Source organism: Electrophorus electricus, chromosome 2 (assembly GCF_013358815.1).
Source record: "Electrophorus electricus isolate fEleEle1 chromosome 2, fEleEle1.pri, whole genome shotgun sequence".
NCBI classification, from domain to species: Eukaryota; Metazoa; Chordata; class Actinopteri; order Gymnotiformes; family Gymnotidae; genus Electrophorus; species Electrophorus electricus.
This window is the reverse complement of record NC_049536.1, coordinates 1461776-1466956: the sequence shown is the minus strand read 5'-3', so window position 1 is coordinate 1466956 and position 5181 is coordinate 1461776. Positions and strand designations below refer to the sequence as shown.

General features: G+C 39.2%; 1 long non-coding RNA gene across 1 annotated transcript; it reads left to right on the top strand.

Moving 5' to 3' along the window:
* Nucleotides 1–1206: 1206 nt before the first annotated feature.
* Nucleotides 1207–3363, top strand: LOC118240933. Its single transcript, XR_004775710.1, has 3 exons — nt 1207–1293; nt 2144–2204; nt 2865–3363. It is a non-coding gene; the product is annotated as an uncharacterized LOC118240933 (long non-coding RNA).
* The last annotated feature ends 1818 nt before the right edge of the window (nt 3364–5181 follow it).

Sequence of the window (5181 nt, the reverse complement as noted above, 5' to 3'; positions counted from 1 at the left end):
TTAGAGTGCTCTGCCCAAACTGAGGAAAGAAAACAGGGGTGCATAGATATTCTATATACGTGAAATATATATATGCAAAGAGAAATATATATATTCTATGTATGTACAAAATATATTAACAATGTATGTACAATATATGTATAATATGATTATATACACAATTTACAAAGTATATGGTTGTGTATATATGTACACAATGTACAGAATGTACAGATCCGTTTTGTATAATAACATAACATAGTTACAGTTGTGTTACAGGGTAATTGAATATATATATATATATATATATATATATACAGTTATACAGTTATGTTACATGGTGGTAATAGAATATCTATATATATACAGTTATGCTACATGGTGGTGGTGGTCCCCACAGTTTATCAGTTTCCCTGATTCAGGGCCCGAATGGCCTGTGGGAAGAATAAACCAAATTTCAAACTTGAAACTTGAAACATTCACTCAGCTGCCGAAAGGTTTGTGCAAGTTTGCACTGAGATCCTCCAAGTCCTCCTCCACCAGTGTCCAGCAGAGGTTAGACACAGTTTTGCTGACCTACTGTAATACTCCACATCAGGGCTGCAGTTTTGTACTTGATACTCTGAGACCCAGAGTACTGTCTGCTATAGGGGGCCTGTTCTGTTATGGGGCAGAATATTCCCCTAAACTGGCTCAGGGTCAGATGCCGTCTACCCTCTACCTCTAGAAAAAAAAAAAGTTAGAGAACTGTAATTTCTAAGACTTTCTTAATAAGGTGGGAAGAAATGTGTATTGCTTAAACTTGCTGCTATCTATATTCACATAGCTTGGGTGAATGACCTAGTAAAAAGGAGAGTTCCAATTCCACTACCACGTGTCCATAGTGCTATTGAATGTAGACATTACATACTGTCTTTTCTAAATGTTCTACTGATGCAGACATAACACAGGTGTCATCAATACCAACATGATCTTCAATGTCAGGAAAACCAAGTGTAGAAAAATCATGACTGAATGTGAGAGTGCAGCACATAAGAGAGGATTACTGAGAGCTCTAAGAGGAGAGAGAGAAGAGGAGAGAAGAGGAGAGATTCTTTCATTTATTTGATAAAGTGAATCAGACGTACAAACTAGTGCTGTGAGGTGAAATGTCAGTTGTCCTGTTTGCATATGTGAGCTGCTTCACTGCTCCACACACTTTAAGAGCTGTAGTGGTGATCAGAGAGTGTTCAGTCCTTTAACACACACTGACACACAGCACAATGATGATGTCACTCATTCTACTGCTGGGGACACTGGGACTCCTCACTCAGGGTGAGACAAACTGAAATAAGTTTAGTTTTCATTTTTACTTGGTTTTGGATGTTCATGTTTATTTGCTGCAATTTTAATTTTCAGAGTTACAATATTTTTAATTTGGATTTTATTTATTTAAAATTCATCCAAATTTAAATGTTATTATGTATGTGATCATTTTTTTAGAATCATTTGGGGAAATAATCCTGACTCAGACTCCAGGATCTCAGTCTCTTACAGCAGGACAGACTGTTACTATCAGCTGCAGGGCCAGTGAGAGTGTTAGCAATTATCTCCACTGGTACCTACAGAAACCTGGAGAAGCTCCTATACTCCTGATCTATTATGCATCAAACCGTCAGACTGGAGTTCCAGATCGATTCAGTGGTAGTGGATCTGGTACAGAATTTACTCTAAAAATCACTGGAGTCCAGGCTGAAGATGCAGGAGATTACTACTGTCAGCAGGGTTACACTCCATTCACACAGTGTTAGAATGCTGTACAAAAACCTCCCTCAGCTGTAGAGGAACTGCTCTGACTCAAACACAGACTGATCTGAGATCAGCTGAATAGCTGCTAAATCTGCACTCAACTCAAATCATCAACTCCAAAACACTACAGTACTGAACCGTTTGCTCTTTTAAATTGTCATCATTGTGTAATAGATACTTACATCACTACATATGTAGCAGATTAACATCTTTCCTTTAAACCAACCCCTGATAACGTCCTGCTTCCACACTCAGGTTCTGGACAAAGGCAGTAATATATGAACATCACTGTGGTGTATAAGGACAGGTGATCACTACCTAGTGAACTGGTCTGAGTTACTCTTGATTCTTTTAATCATTTTACTGCTGTTTTTAGCCTGGAGATCCTGGAAAAGCTGCTGAGGAAATACTGTGTTAAACTGTCCAGACAGCAACTGGTATGTGAAGTTAATTCTTCCCTCTTTTTAGAATAAAAGAGTTATTTTAAAGTCCTGCTATGTTAATTTCTGGATAATTTCAGGTGATGATGGGACAAAGGGTGACAATCTAGAATTACTGTGTAGTGTAGCTGAGTCCATCATCCTGGGAATTTCTCTCCAGGGAAAAAGTCACAATATTTACCATTTACACAAACTAAAGTTTTGCTATGCTAAGAAGGAAGGAACATCATTTCAACACAAATAATGTATTATTAGTTTCATATGATTAATATTTTACTGACGTTGAAATAAATAAATAAATTTTAGCCCAGGAGGACCAAAACACCAGCAGACAGGAAATCCTTCCTCCTAAAGAGTCCCCACATCTACCAGACAACTGGAGTGCTGTCTGTTCATGTGCTTCCACACATCCACTGATCTAAATCACCATTACAGAACAGAGAGTGAAGGGCTGCTTCTGAACTGTACTGGATACACCTGCACCTCCACACTGAGGGACACAAGATTATCACAACATTTACATTTAACTCATTAAGATGTAAAAGTGGGGACAGTCACATTAATGCTCATGACCTGCAGGTGAAGAGCATGAGACAGTAGTTACGTCCTGTGTCCCCCTGTGTCATATGTATGTGTGTGAAGCTCTGTTCTCTCCAGTTCCAGTTACCCAAGACCCAGTCCAGAGTTCCTCTACAGATCTTCATACTCACTGTCCAGCCCTGAAACAAGGCCCTGCCTGGAGGAGGGATATAAGGAAGTGTTTTGGAGGAAGAAGAAAGAGAAAGATGATATTTTGGACATCTGGTTGTTCGAGTGATAGTTTTGATGTTTGATTCAGTGCTTGGCTTCTTTTCCCACTTGCTCTGATTCTGAGCTTGTTTGATCCCTCTAACTTGGCCACTGTTGTAAATTTGTATATAGTGTGTATGTATTTGTGTGTGCTCTGGAAAGCAGGGAAGGGCTGCCGTTGTGTTTGGGCCCTGGGTTATTTTCTCTGTGTTATCACTTAGGGAGTTAATGTAGTTTTATTTTAGTATAGGATATTGTCAGAGGATGGTTGTGATCCATCAACCTCTGGGTTATGGTCCCAGCACACTTCCACTGCACCACTCTGCTCTCCTGCTAATAGAGAAATAATAAAATACCTACAAACTCACTGAAATGGACAGAAGTGTTCTAGTATGTGACTGTTCATTCATTCATTCATTCATGTATTTGCTATCATGGCGTTGAGCAGGACGCACAGACTCCCTTGAAACATTTAATGACATGAAACATAAAGGACACGCGTGGCACTCACACATAATAACACTAATAGACAGGAACACACAAACAACAAAGACAACATAAAATGGTACAAACGTTGGGTTATACTAACAGCGGCTACACACTCATTGACACTAACATTACACTAACACTAACAATGACCAACCATGAGGCCCACACTGACAGGGCTTTAAATAAACAGACATACACTCAGCGTGAACCCCGTACAGGTGCGTGCCATCATGTAGGGGGCGTGACAACAAACGTAATTCCCCTGCATGCGGTGGGCCAAACCACGTGACTCATGGGGGGAGAAGCATTCCATTACATTTTTCAATACATTTTATATTCATTATCTAAACTTACTTACTAGAGAACATAATTTTTATTCAATCTTGATACTGTGTTATTGGTAATTATTTCCTTTTCCTGTGTATGTAATGTTCAGATATAAAATGAAGAACTGAAACTAGTCTCTAGTAATGTCATTACCAGTCAGAGTGAAAGAGAGCGAGAGCAGTGGGGTGAAACAGATTAATGTTTACAGCCCTGAGAAACCTGCTCCTTCCCAGAATAGAACAACACTTTTTGCAGATGTTCAGCTTTCATTAGCCCAACTTACTCAAGCGCAACACACTCCAGTGCAAAGAATCTTACAGTGCAGATAGTGAATAATAAAATAATACAAGAACAGACCAAGTTCAAAATGAAGCTTTATTGAAGTGAAAACAAAACTCAATAATTAAACCCACCCGAGTGGTGAATTAAGAAAAAAGAGCATTCTTCAGACTATAAGCTCCATTGTTCAGGGCTGTGTAAGTGTGTTACATCACATTACAGCTGACTGAGGTCATCATGGAAGATGGTAGAGCTCCTCCTCCTCTTCCCTAAATGCAGCACTAACAGTCAGTGAGCTGCTGTGGCTGTAACTGCAGTTCTGTTCTTCTACTCTGGTCAACACACTCTCTTAGACATCCACTGTGCAACTCACCAGCGCCCCTTGTGGAAAGTATGTAGACTGCAGGCACAACGGAGATCCTGTACAGAGGAGCGATTGAGAGCACTACACCACACACACTTTTAGAAATACTTACCTAAAATGTACTAGATACTTCTTATTTATCATTCTCTCTAAATCTGTTCATCAGCTCCAGTTATCCAATAATCAGCACACTGTAGCATAGTTTTATGACATTGTTCATACTGAATAGAAATATTATTTCTATTCATCTATATATTACATTGTATTATAAGGTTTATAGTTCTCTAGTATGGTTGGTTCTGTTAAATATGGTTATGTAAGAGGTATTCAGTGGAGGCATTACTTCAGAGAGAGACCACAGAGTATTTGGTAGACATGTATTAATACAGAGAGACCGCAGAGAGTATTTGGTAGACGTGTATTAATACAGAGAGACCGCAGAGAGTATTTGGTAGACGTGTATTAATACAGAGAGACCGCAGAGAGTATTTGGTAGAAGTGTATTAATACAGAGAGACCGCAGAGAGTATTTGGTAGACGTGTATTAATACAGAGAGACCGCAGAGAGTATTTGGTAGACATGTATTAATACAGAGAGACGGCAGAGAGTATTTGGTAGACGTGTATTAATACAGAGAGACCGCAGAGAGTATTTGGTAGACGTGTATTAATACAGAGAGGCCACAGAGAGTATTTGGTAGACGTGTATTAATACAGAGAGACCGC